This window comes from Rhinopithecus roxellana, chromosome 7, assembly GCF_007565055.1.
Source record: "Rhinopithecus roxellana isolate Shanxi Qingling chromosome 7, ASM756505v1, whole genome shotgun sequence".
Taxonomy (NCBI): Eukaryota; Metazoa; Chordata; class Mammalia; order Primates; family Cercopithecidae; genus Rhinopithecus; species Rhinopithecus roxellana.
The window spans coordinates 31,041,328-31,056,494 of NC_044555.1; positions in this window are offsets into that span (position 1 = coordinate 31,041,328).

The following is a 15,167-nucleotide window of genomic DNA, read 5'->3' on the forward strand; positions in this document are numbered from 1 at the left end:
ACATGTCAAACATTTGGTAAGTTAATGCTGCTTGCTTTGAAGGGTTTAGACAATTTGATGGAAGATGTTTCTTTGTCAGTCTTGGCGGCATCATTTGGAGTTGCCAGAGAATGTCTCGGGTTTCAACCCTGATTATGCCATTTGCTAGGTGAGTGGCCTCAGCCAATACACTGAACATCTCTGAGCCTCAGTTCTCTCATCAGTAAAATGGGGATAATACTGTATATGCCAAAGGGTTTTTAAGAAGACTGAACAAGGGGATGTAAGCCAAATTCTTAAAGGTGGGCCCCTGCAAAATGACAGACACTCAGTTAAGGATATTCTCCTTCCTCCAGGTAAATGGCGAAACATGCTGTATTTGATTTGGGATTTCTCATGCTGCTATTGGGATGGCAGAGCAAAACCTCCCCAGGATCTGCCTTCCTGTAAATTGCCTTCTGTGCCTGCATTTTCTCTTACCCCACAGTATCCATATTCCCACTCCAAATTTACATTTGAGAGGCCCTTCAACAGATATTGGGTAAGACATACTCTTATTATCAATGGTAAGGAGAAAACAGAACAAAGAAGAGATCATTATAGAACAACATGAAAGCATTGTGAGAAATTTGAGACAAGCCACAAGGTGGCAGGCAGTAAATCTGAGCTAGAAGTTGGGCTTTCTGCTGGCCTGAACGCACTTTAACCAGATGCTCTGGAGGATAAATGCCTCACAGCTTTTAACCTCGAAGAAGTAGTTCAAATGGTAGAAGATGTTATTGGCAGTGAGTGATGCTTTTGGACCACCTGGGTCCTTCTATATTCTCAGGTTACCTTACTTAGTTGCTCACTACATATAAGATGCATAGGGTGTCAATCTTCCCAGGGCCATCCCACCTCTTCAGGAAGGAGAAGAAGCATTCTAAGAGATTTCGTGAATTCCAGCCCTGGTCAGCAATGGGGACATCCAGGATCTACACAGGAAGCCTCACTGAATATGTGTGGCTACTATGAGCTTTAGCTGTGTATTGTCTCTTAGCATATCTTACTGAAGATTATTTAGATACATAGATCATGATTGACTGGGAACTAAATAATTACAAATGGCCACAAATTATTCCCCTCCCATCAAGATGTGTAGTCTGTTTCTGCAGCCCTTGGATTTGGGTTGGCTGGCAATTTGCTTTGGCTAATGGGAGTTAGCAAACAGGATGCAAACAGAAACTTGAAAAGTGCGGAACCTTTCAGCTGAGTTCACTCTAGACCAGCCAGCCCATAGCCAACAGGCTTCTGACCCTAAACCAGAGTATGGCAACTAGAGTTCTCTGAATAGCTGCCTATTTTTGTAAATAATGTTTCATTGAAAAACAGCCATGCTCATTCATTTGCTACCATCTATGGCTCCCTTAGTGCTATATTGGTAGAGTTAAGTAGTTGTGATTGAGACTGTATGGCCCATAAAACCTAAAATATTTGTTATCTGGCCCTTTACAGAAAAAGTTTGCTGACTCCTGCTCCAGACAAATGAATAATTCCAGTCAAAACCACCAGAAGGACCTTCCTAGCTGTCCCTAGCTCAAGTTGCCAATTTGTAAAATTGTAAGCTAAAAAAACGATTATTTTCAGAAACTTAATTTTTGAGTAGTCATCCCATGGTGGAAGGAGAAAGGGCAAAAGTAACAAGAAAGGACTGAATTCACTTATTTTCATAATATTTCTGCACACATTTATGAATTAAAGAGTAATTTGTCACAAGAATTATACACACAGCTCCACAGCTATTCATCTGTCAATACCTATCATTCCATCCATATCTTGTATGCTGATAGAGATTGCAGACAGGTTAAATAATTGGATGGCACATTCATAGAGATAGCAGAGAATTTGCAAATAAAGACCCTAAGATATTAAATCTTGACAAAATGTATGTTGAAATCAGTGAGACTCTGCTTTTTTGATAACTGAGAATATTGACACAATATCATGAAGTTGCATTATTCTCCCACCAGAATGCACTTAGCCCATAATTAAATAAAGGCTATTTGGTGTTTTTTAGTCTGTAAGAAAACACCCTCTTCGGGGCCGGGCGCAGTGGCTCACGCCTGTAATCCCAGCACGTTGGGAGGCCGAGGCGGACAGATCACAAAGTCAGGAGATCAAGACTATCCTGGCTAACACGGTGAAACCCCGTCTCTACTAAAAATACAAAAAAATTAGCTGGGCATGGTTGCGGGCGCCTGTAGTCCCAGCTACTCGGGAGGCTGAGTCAGGAGAATGGTGTGAACCCAGGAGGCGGAGCTTGCAGTGATCCGAGATCACGCCACTGCACTCAAGCCTGGGCGAAAAAGCGAGACTCCGTCTCAAAAAATAAATAAATAAATAAGGAAACATCCTCTTCACGGTAAAAAAAAAAAAAAAAAAAAGGATTTTTAAATGCTCAAAAAGCAGACACATTATTTCTGTTTCAGCAATTAGAATTCTCTATCTCTTGTGCCATAATACCAGGCGCCCTGCTACTGTTTGAATGTTCTTTCTAAAACTCATGTTGAAATTTAATTGCCATTGTGACTATATTAAGAGGTGGGATTGTTGAAAGGTGATTAGGCCAGGAGGGCTTTGCCCTTATGAATGGATTAATGACGTTATCGCTGGAGTGGTTTTGTGATTGCGAAAGTGGGTTGTTTGAAAAGTGATTTCAGCCCTCTCTTGCTACTCTTGCCCTTTCTCCTTCCACCATGGGATGAGTCAGCACAGGGGTCTTCAATGGATGCCAGTACCATGCTCATGAACTTACTAGCCTCAAGAACTGGGAGCCAAATAAACTTCTATTGTTTATCAATTACTCAGTCTCAGGTATTAGCAGCACAGCACAAAGTGGACTAAGATACCCCCAAATTCTGGAAAATAGCATGCATTTTGGAAAGAAGAGCACTTCATCATGTCTGAATGCAAGCTGCTTTTTCTTAATCTTTATTTGTGTCTGTTTTGAAAATGTTTATGTAATGGTATGGACCACAGGTGTTCAGAAGGCTTAACACAATAAAATATTTTTGGTTGGTATATTTCTTAAGCTAACGTTTATCAAGATTTATGCGAGAAAATAAAGAATTGTGATGACTTCCATTGTGTGAAGGAACTAAAACCAAGAGATACATAAAGTCATCCCAAGAATTGCCATTAAATCTAAGCATGCAATTCCTGGCACCCAGACCTTGTTCAAACTGTGTCTTTACACTTGCATGAAAATTCCAAATGTTAAAACTGCAAAGATACTGTCAATTACGATGTCCTAGATTTTTATGGGTACTTTTCCCATGAAAATATATGATTAATATAATCATCCTATCCCTTTGCTCTTTAATTAAACTGCAGATTAAATTTACTTTTCTTCATTTGCTAGGTGCCCCCTTGTTCAGTTTCTGATAAATTATCAGCAAGTGTTTTGCTGTTCTAATGAGCTCATGGTATTTGAAACCACTAGGTGATATTTTACATACTGGTTTTTTTCAGCCACAATTTTAATTTAAATGATCTCCAAGAAAAAAACAGAAATGTAATATCTTAGCCTTAAGAGATTTACTTCAGAAGCTTTCTTCTGTTTGAAAAGAATAACATAAAAACCTTTATGAGTATAAATTTGCTATCAGCGCTTACATGATCAATCACTGGAGAGTTACCGTGAGATATATACATTGTGCCTAAGTTAGAAAGATATTATTTGGTGACAGAGTAAGATTTCTAATTTTAAAATAAAATGGTTGCTGGGTGCCGTGGCTCAAGGCTGTAATCCCAACACTTTGGGAGGCTGAGGAAAAAGGATAACTAGAGGCTAGGAGTTTGAAACCAGCCTGGGTAACATAGTGAGATGCCATCTCTACAAAAAATTTTTGAAATAAAAATTAAAAATTGTCGACAACATCATACAAATCTACTGTGCTTCTGCAGGTCCCTGATGTTTCTTGCCAGAATATGGGTAAGTAGGGAATAGTAGGGACAGACATTTTTACAGAGACTAGGACATGTTTGAACACAAGTAGATTAAAAAAAAAAAAATAACTCACTCCCTAGATTCTTCCTCTCTGGGCAGGGCATCTCTGAAAGAAAGTCAGCAGCCCTAGTCACGGGCTTATAGATAAAACTCCTATCTCCCTGGGACAGAGCACCTGGGGGAAGGGGTGGTTGTGGGAGCAGCTTCAGCAGATTTAAATGTTCCTGCCTGCCGGCTCTGAAGAGAGCAGTGGATCTCCCAGCAAAGTGCTTAAGCTCTGCTAGGGGACAGACTGCCTCCTCAAGTGGGTCCCTGACCCCTGTGCCTCCTGACTAGGAGACACCTCCCAGCAGGGGCCAACAGACACCTCACACAGGAGAGCTCCAGCTGGCATCTGGTTGGTGCCCCTCTGGGATGAAGCTTCCAGAGGAAGGAACAGGTAGCAGTCTTTGCTGTTCTGCAGTCTCCACTGGTGATACCCAAGCAAAAAAGGTCTGGAGTGGACCTCCAGCAGACTCCAGCACACCTGCAGCAGAGGGACCTGACTGTTAAAAGGAAAACTAACAAACAGAAAGGAATAGCATCAACATCAACAAAAAGGACATCCACACAGAAACCCCATCTGAAGGTCACCAACATCAAAGATCAAAGGTAGATAAATCCACGAAGAGGAGAAACAAAAAACAGCACAAAAAGGCTGAAAATTCTAAAAACCAGCACCCCTATTCTCCAAAGGATCACAACTCCTTGCCAGCAAGGGAACAAAACTGGATGGAGATTGAGTTTGACGAACTGACAGAAGTAGGCTTCAGAAGGTGGGTAATAACAAACTCCTCCGAGCTAAAGAAGCATGTTCTAACCCAATGCAAGGAAGCTAAGAACCTTGATAAAAGGTAAGAGGAATGGCTAACTAGAATGATCAGTTTAGAGAAGAACATAAATGACCTAATAGAGCTGAAAAACACAGAAGGAAAACTTCGTGAAGCATACACAAGTATCAATAGCTGAATCAATCAAGCAGAAGAAAGGGTATCAGAGACTGAAGATCAACTTAATGAAATAAAGCATGAAGACAAGATTAGAGAAAAAAAAAAACAATAGAAAGAAATGAACAAAGCCCCCAAGAAATATGGGACTATGTGAAAAGACCAAACGTATGTCTGATTGGTGTATCTGAAAGTGACAGAGAGAATGGAATCACGTTGGAAAACACTCTCAGGATATTATCCAGGAGAACTTCCCCAACCTAGTAAGACAGGCCAACATTCAAATTCAGGAAATACAGAGAACACCATGAAGATACTTCTAGAGAAGAGCAACCCCAAGACACATAATCATCAGATTCACCAGGGTTGAAATGAAGGAAAAAAATGTTAAGGGCAACCAGAGAGAAGGGTCGGGTTACCCACAAAGGGAAGCCCATCAGACTAACAGTGGATCTCTACAAGCCAGGAGAGAGTGGGGGCCAATATTCAACATTCTTAAAGAAATGAATGTTTAACCCAAAATTTTGTCATCACCAGGTCTGTCTTACAAGAGTTCCTGAAGGAAGCACTAAATATGGAAAGGAACAACCGGTACCAGCCACTGCAAAAACATACCAAATTGTAAAGACCATCGACACTATGAAGAAACTGCATCAACTAACAGGCAAAATAACCAGCTAGTATTACAATGACAGGATCGTATTCACACATTACAATATTAACCTTAAATGTAAATGGGCTAAATGCCCAAATTAAAAGACACAGACTGGTAAATTGCATAAAGAGTCAAGACCCATTGGTATGCTTTATTCAGGAGATCCATCTCACTTGCAAAGACACACATAGGCTGAAAGTAAAGGGATGGAGTAATATTTACCAAGAAAATGGAAAGCAAAACAAAAGCAGGAGTTGCAAACCTAATCTCTGATAAAACAGGCTTTAAATCAATAAAGATAAAAAAACACAAAGAAGGGCATTACATAATGGTGAAGGGATCAATGCAACAAGAAGAGCTAACTATCCTAAATATATATGCACCCAATATAGGAGCACTTAGATTCATAAAGCAAGTTCTTAGAGACCTACAAAGAGACTTAGACTCCCACACAATAATAGCAAGAGATTTTAATACCCCACTGTCAATATTAGACAGATCAACAAAACAGAAAATTAAAAAGGATATTCAGGACTTGAACTCAGCTCTGGACCAAGCACACCTAATAGACATCTACAGAACTCTCTACCCCAAATCAACAGAATATGCATTCTTCTCAGCACCACATCACACTTATTCTAAAATTGACCACATAATTGCAAGTAAAACACTCCTCAGCAATGCAAAAGAATGGAAAGCATAACAAACAGTCTCTCAGACCACAGTGCAATCAAATTAGAACTCAGGATTAAGAAACTCACTCAAAACTGAGCAACGACATGGAAACTGAACAACCTGCTCCTAAATTAAGGCAGAAATGAATAAGTTCTTTGAAACCAATGAGAACAAAGACACAACATACCAGAATCTCTGGGACACAGCTAAAGCAGTGTTTAGAAGGAAATTTATAGCACTAAATGCCCACAGGAGAAAGCAGGAAAGATCTAAAATCGACATCCTAACATCACAATTAAAAGAACTAGAGAAGCAAGAGCAAACAAATTCAGAAGCTAGCAGAAGACAAGATACAACTAAGATCAGAGCTGAACTGAAGAGATAAAGATAAGAAAAACCATTCAAAACAATCAATGAATCCAGGAGGTGTTTTTTTAAAAAAGATTAACAAAATAAATAGACTGCTAGCCAGACTATTAAAGAAGAAAAGACCGAAGAATCAAATAGACCCAATAAAAAATGATAAAGGGGATATCACCACTGATCCCACAGAAATACAAACTACCATTAGAAAATAATATAAACACCTCTACGCAAATAAACTAGATAATCTGGAAGAAATGGATAATTCCTGGACACATACACCCTCCCAAGACTAAACCAGGAAGAAGTCGAATCTCTGAATAGACCAATAACAAGTTCTGAAATTGAGGCAGTAATTAATAGCCTATCAACCAAAAAAAGTACAGGACTAGACGGATTCACAGCCAAATTTTACCAGAGGTGCAAAGAGGAGCTGGTATCATTCTTTCCAAAATATTTCAAACAATAAAAAACAGGGAATCCTCCCTAACTCATTTTATGAGGCCAGCGTCATCCTGATACCAAAACCTGGCAGAGACATAACAAAAAAGGAAAAATTCACACCAGTATCTCTGATGAGCATTAACATGAAAATCCTCAGTAAAATACTGGCAAAACAAATGCAGCAGCACATCCAAAAGCATATCCACCACGACCAAGTCGGTTTCATCCCTGGGGTGCGAGGCTGGTTCAACATACACAAATCAACAAACGTAATCCATCACATAAACAGAACCAATGACAAAAAAACCACATGATTATCTCAATAGAGGCAGAAAAGGCCTTCAATAAAATTTAACAACCCTTCATGCTAAAAAGTCTCAATAAAGTAGGTATTGATGGAATGTATCTCAAAATAATAAGAGCTATTTATGACAAACCCACAGCCAATATCATGCTGAATGGGCAAAAACTGAAAGTTCCCTTTGAAAACTGGCGCAAGACAAGGATGTCCTCTCTCACCAGTCCTATTCAACCTAGTATTGGAAGTTCTGGCCAGGGCAATCAGGCAAGAGAGAGAAATAAAACATATTCAAATAGGAAGAGAGGAAGTCAAATTGTCCCTATTTGCAGATGACATGATTATGCATTTAGAAAACCCCATTGTGTCAGCCCAAAATCTCCTTAAGCTGATAACCAACTTCAGCAAAGTCTCAGGATACAAAATCAATATGCAAAAATCACAAGCATTCCTATGCACCAATAATAGACAGAGAGCCAAATCATGAGTGAACTCCCATTCACAATTGCTTCAAAGAGAATAAAATACCTAGGAATACAACTCACAAGGGATGTGAAGGACCTCTTCAAGGAGAACTACAAACCACTGCTCAAGGAAATAAGAGAGGACACAAACAAATGGAAAAACATTCCATGCTCATGGATAGGAAGAATCAATATCGTGAAAATGACCATACTGCCCAAAGTAATTGGTAGATTCAATGCTATCCCCATCACGCTATTATTGACTTTCTTCACAGAATTAGAAAAAAACTACTTTAAATTTCATATGGAACCAAAAAGGAGCCCATATAGCCAGGACAATCCTAAGCAAAAAGAACAAAGCTGGAGGCATCACACTACCTGACTTCAAACTATACTAAAAGGCTACAGTAACAAAACAGCTTGGTACTGGTACCAAAACAGATATTTAGACCAATGGAACAGAACACAGGCCTCTGAAATAACACTACACATCTACAACCATCTGGTCTTTGACAAACCTGACAAAAGCAAGCAATGGGAAAAGGATTCCCTGTTTAATAAATGATGTTGGGAAAACTGGCTAGCCGTATGCAAAAAACTGAAACTGGACCCCTTCCTTACACCTTATACAAAAATTAACTCAAGATGGATTAAAGACTTAGACATAAGACCTGAAACCATAAAAACCCTAGAAGAAAACCTAGGCAATACCATTCAGGACACAGGCATGGGCAAAGACTTCATGACTGAAACACAAAAAGCAATGACAACAAAAGCCAAAACTGACAAATGGGATCTAATTAAACTAAAGAGCTTCTGCACAGCAAAAGAAACTATCATCAGAGTGAACAAGCAACCTACAGAATGGGAGAAAATTTTTGCAATCTCTCCATCTGACAAAGGGCCAATATCCAGAATCTACAAGGAACTTAAACAAATTTATAAGAAAAAATCAACCCCATCAAAAAGTGGATGAAGAATAGGAACAGACACTTCTCAAAAGAAGACATTTATGTGGCCAAAAAAAAATACGGAAAAAAGCTCATCATCACTGGTCATTAGAAAAATGCAAATCAAAACTAGAATGAGATACCATCTCATGCCAGTTAGAATGGCAATGATTAAAAAGTCAGGAAACAACAGATGCTGGAGAGGATGTGGAGAAATGGGAACGCTTTTACCCTGTTGGTGAGAGTGTCAATTAGTTCAACCATTGTGGAAGACAGTGTGGCGATTCCTCAAGGATCTAGAACCAGAAATACCATTTGACCCAGCAATCCCATTACTGGGTATATACCCAAAGGATTATAAATCATGCTACTATAAAGACACATGCACAGTTATGTTTATTGCAGTACTGTTCACAATAGCAGACTTGGAACCAACCCAAATGCCCATCAATGATAGACTGGATAAAGAAAATGTGGCACATATACACCATGGAATACTATGCAGCCATAAAAAAGAATGAGTTCCTGTCCTTTGCAGGGACATGGATATAGCTGGAAACCATCATTCTCAGCAAACTAACACAGGAACAGAAAACCAAATACCGCATGTTCTCACTCGTAAGTGGGAGCTGAACAATGAGAACACATGGGCACAGGGACGGGAACATCACACACCAGGGCCTGTCGGGGGGTGAGGGACTAGGGGAAGGATATCATTAGTAGAAATACCTAATGTAGATGACAGGTTGATGGGTGCAGCAAACCACCACAGCAAGTGTATGCCTATATAACGAACCTGCATGTTCTGCACATGTATCTCATTTCATCAAGATTATCATTTATTTATACAAAATAACTCCATTTGTAAAACATTTACAAGCCAAAACAAGTATTTGCTTGAGCACACAACTATTTGTCCTTTCTTTCTCAGTTTATCATTATCTTTGTGAAAGATGGCAAACAATAAAACAAGAAATAAGTTAAACTGCACATCAAAATCTTAAAAACCAAATATATCTTGATTTGATTCAGAGTCACAGATCTTCTCCTTCAGGTGGATAAGTGGGCAGACATTCAGTTAACTGGAACACTGCCAAAAGTGAAATGGAATCATCAGATGGTGGCGCTTTCACAAAGGCATACCCCTACTGGGAGGGTAAAGCTGTTTGTGTGTACCGAGATGGCATAGGATTCTTTGTTCTTGATGGGACATGTCACTGTAGATCAAAAGAAATACCTTCCTATGTTTCAGTTGGCATGACTTATTATGTAAAAAAAGATAAGGTTGTTTTGGTAAATCCATGTTCGTTGAACCATCACAGCCTTTCCCTTTCCCTTGCAAAATCAGCATAAAGTGTATAGTCGTTACGCAATTTAATACAGTGATTAAGAAGATAGGTTGATAAGAAGTCTTAAAGGAAGGGAAAAATTATTTAGCCAGCACCAAAATCTCAGTGAACAAAAGGAAATTTCTCTAAACCAAAGAAAAAGTTTGCCCACAATGGAGATAATTTCCCCTATGTTCTCTTGTCAGTTTTTAAACAACTTCATTGTATTTTCTATTTTATTCTACATTTTTTAGAGTTTAATTCCTTTGTTAAATCATCTTTTGACTTCTTTCTTTTCTCCCATTCCTTCACTCATCAAAAATTTCCTCATGACAAGGGCACAAGTAGCTGGGACCAGTTTTGACCAATAAGAAGGATCAGTGCAAATAACTGGCTAATTGCTTTCATGAAAGGAGCTAAATTTGCCATATGTGTAAGTCTGCGCTCAGATTGTCATAACGGAACACCAGAGACTCAGTGCCTTACACAATAGAAATATGTTTTCTCATAGTTTTGGTGGGTGGAACTCCAAGATCAAAGTGTCAGCAGGGTTAGTTCCCTCTGAGTTCTCTCTCCTTGGTTTGCAGATGACCATCTTTTCATTGTGCCTTCACATGGTCATTACTCTGTGTATGTCTGTGTGCCAACCTCCTCCTCTTATGAGGATACCAGTCATATTGGATTAGGGCCCACCCTAATGACCCCATTTGAACTTAATTACTTCTTTAAAGACCTTATCTCTAAACACTGCTACATTGTGAGGTATTGGGAGTTAGGGCCACTGTGTATAAATTTTGGGGGAGGACACAATTCAGTCCATAACACCATGCTGCTATAAATCAGTTTCCCTCTTTAGAATAGGGTGAAGACTTTATACATATAGCATTTCTTCTTCAGCAGTACCACCACCATTGTCACTCTCTTCCTTCTCTTCTTCCTTCTCCTTCTCCCTCACCTCCTTATTATGAAATATAGCATAAATAGAGGTTAAACTAGGAACCAAGAGGCCTGATTTGGCTTCTAGTCTTGTCTCAAACATGACCTACCATGGGAGGTTCTTTCCAGCTCACTCGATCTTGGTTTCCTTGATTACGAAGTTACTGATTAAGTGTTGGTGGATAATAAAACATCCAAAATCTCATCTGTGCCTGAAATCTCACCATTCCATTATTATACTTATGGCCTTACCCATAGGCAAAGTAAGGAAGATTGGAGGTTATTTCTGGAAGATTTCTGTTGCTCCCAAATCACTCCCTTGCACACTTGTTACACTATTAAATTGTGCTATTAGAAGTTCATTCTTTGGGTGAAGACATTGCTCTTCTAAGCATCTTGTTAAAAAATATTACCTTGGGGAGGAGAAGGTATGTAAATAATAATGGGTAAATAATGTGCCTCTCAGGATTGGTTTGCTAGTTTTCCAAAGAGATTAACTGATTGTATAATTTCTTCCATCAGTCAGCAAGAAATTCCTATTTAGCACTTACTCCATGAAATATTACTACCAACTGCAATTTATTGAATACTTACTAAGTAATAGTTTTTTTTTGTAACTACTATTTTTTTTTTAACATTTAGCACTTCTAGAAGGTAGAATTTTATTTCTAGGCTTTATTTCCCTATTTTTGTAGGTAAAAATCCTGAGATTCAGTTGATTAGCTTTTCTAGATGTAGGCAGGTGAATTTAAGTTCCAGTCTACTTGATAACGCTTTTTATATCTCTAATGCTGCATTACTTCAGAACTGCTTCTGACAAAGATCTTAACTTTTAGGAACCTTGCAGGCTTAGTAAATTAGATACGAAAATAGAAATGAAGTAGAACCATGATGAGGACCATGAGGAAGAAACTCTACTTCCTTAGAAGTAGACTACTGCCTGGACACTGATCACTAATGAGGTTTTATGATCAGTTCCAGAAGATGATTAATGACATTGACAACATTAACAATAACAATGATTCCTACACCAGAGATGTTGGGGGGTGGGGGGACAGTCTACATATTTTATTTGTAAGACTATCCAGAAGATCACAAGCATAATATCTTTTAAAAAATAGACCTTATAAGAAATTCTAAATTCAGCTTGACAATTGGCATTATTTTAAGTGTTAACTTTCTTCTGATTATAAAAATAATATGTGTTAGTTGTTGAAAATATGGAAAATACAGAGAAGTGTGAGGAAAGAATACAGTAACTTATTTTTCTATTTCCAGTGATAATCAATAATGTATTTGTGAATATCATCCCAGTTATTATTTCTATAAAATGTTAACATGGTTGAGTTACTTAGTACTTACTGTATATTCTATTATGTTCCTGTTTTCTAAAATTATTAGGTATATTTGCATCTAAGTTCTTTGTAAACATTATTCATGGTGGCATACCATTTCATTGTTTAGGTACATTATCATGTGTTCCATCAATATTAGATGTTTCCATTTTATACAACTTGAACTTGTTTATGTACAAATAAATGTTTACATTTAGAATTGTTATTGCTTAGGATATGTTCCCAGAAGTGGAATTACAGAATCAGAAGAAACACTTTTAAGACTGCTGATAAATATTGCCAAATTGCTTTCATAAAAGGAATTCTTATTTTTCCTTCCATTGACAATATAGATAAGCACTCATTTCATTTCCCCACCTTGCCAATTTTGAAGTTTTGCTTTTCTTAATCTACTTTAGTTTGGTAGATAAAAATAGATTTTCATTGTTACTTTAAGTTTGCAGTTATTTGATTACTACCATGTTCAGTAGCTTATCACAAGTTTAGTAATTTATTTACAATTTTGAGGAGTATATACTCATAACATGGGCTCCTTTATAATTTGGAGTGATATTGATTTTTATTTATTTTAATTTACAAAAAGTTATTAGTAATTTGTAAATGCATGTTGAACATATTTTCTCAACGTTCCTCCTTAATTTTATGAATAGTTCTTGACATATAATTTTTTATTTTTGTAAGTCAGATTTGTTCATTCTTCTGTGTTTTCTAGCACAGTTTTAAATTTAAACTTAGAAATTCTTTGTATGGTGGTATTAAATATTCATGTCTTTTTAGTGGATTTGCTCATTTTTGACTTATAGTTAATTCTTTATTTTAACTTAAATTTATTTCAAGTATTGTGTGCGGTGAAGATATAAATTTATTTTATTCCCAAATAGTTAAAGAATTTTCGACCCCATTTTACTGATTAATTCCTCCTTTTAGCCACTAATTTAAGGTGCCACCTTTATGATATATTACATGACCACCTGTCAATGATAAACAGATTTAATGATCTGTCAAGGAATTCTTGCATCAGTTTAAAAAGTTTTTAATTATTGAAACTTAATGATACATATAAAAATGCTTATTTCAGATTTTGGCTTTCATTCAATATGTAATAACAGGGAACTGAAACCATTTTTTCAATGGAAAAAATATATGAAACAGTGGTTTTCAAACACTGGACATCATACAGTGCAGGGCAGTGATTCCTGGGAGAGGGTAAACAAATGAGGTGAGTTCTATGACTATCCCAGCTTGCTGCTCAGAGAGCATTTCCTGGGAGCAGTGCAGGAAGAGGGAACCCAGATGAAGCCTGGTTCTCTCCCTGAGTTGAGTTTGCAGGACAGAGTTCCAAAGAAGAGAGAGTACCCAAAAAGACTTTCCCAGAGAGCTGCATAAGGGTCCCTTGAATTTCCAGCTGAGAGCTGATTGACGCAGGTGTGTAAGGGAGTTACCAGAGGCTGGACAAAAGAACAACCCAAAAATAGTAGAGGGAAAAATCTCCAGGACTCACACAAGGTCAGGAATAGTTTGTACTACTGCTAGTCAGAGAAGAAATCTCATAATTCACAGAGCATTAGGTAATCACATGAGTATTGAGAGAGTCATGAGTCAAAATCAAAGCTACCAGAAGGCTACTCAGATCTCATCTAACGGAGCTTAAAACAAAGCCTCCAAAATAATCTGTTTCTAAGTAATTTCACATCCTATAACAAAGCTCAAGAATTCTTTCTAGGAACACAAAAACATCCAACCATCAACAAAGTAAAATTCACGATGTCTAGCAACCAATACAAAATGATCAGGCATGCAAAAATGCAGGAAATTGTGACTCAAAATGAGGAGAAAAATAAACCCATCAAAACATATGCACAAATGACAAAGAAGATAGAATTAGTAGATAAGGATATTAAAACTATTATAGTTATATTCCATATATCATACAAAGTAGAAGATGATTAAGCATATTAAGCAGAGATATGGACAAAATAAAAAAGGCTCATAGAATGCCAGAGATAAAAACTGCAGTATTTGAGATAAAAAAAAAAAAAAAAAAAAAAAAAAAAAAAAAAAAAACTCTGGTTGGAATTAACAGCACATTGAAAACAAAGATTGGTGAACTTAAAGACATAGCAGTAGTAACCATTCAAAATGAGTGAGAAAACAGACAAAAAAATACTGCCATGCACCATATAATGACATGTCAGGCAATGATGGACCGCCTATATCCCAGTGGTTCCGTAAGGTTGTAATATTGTACTTTTACTGTACCTTTTCTACATTTAGATATGTTTAGACACACAAATACTTACTATTGTGTTAAAATTGCCAACAGTATTCCATACAGTAACATCTTTTGGCTTCTCTGGGCCACAATGGAAGAAAATTGTCTTCTTCTTCCAATGTGTCCCATCTTTTGGCTTCCCTGGGACACACTGGAAGAAAAATTGTCCTGGGTCACACATAAAATACATTAATACTAATTATTGATGATGAGCTTTAAGAAATTGCAAAAAAAAAAAAATCTCATAATGTTTCAAGAAAGTTTACAAATTTGTGTTGGGCCGCATTCAAAGCTGTCCTGGGTTGCATGCGGCCCATGGGGTGTGGGTTAGACCAGTTTGGTGTACAGGTTTGTAGCCTAGGAGCAATAGGCCATACCATATAGCCTAGGTGTTGTATAAGTACATGCTGATGTTTGCACAACGATGAAATCACCTAACAATGCATTTCATAGAACGTATCCTTGTCATTGAAC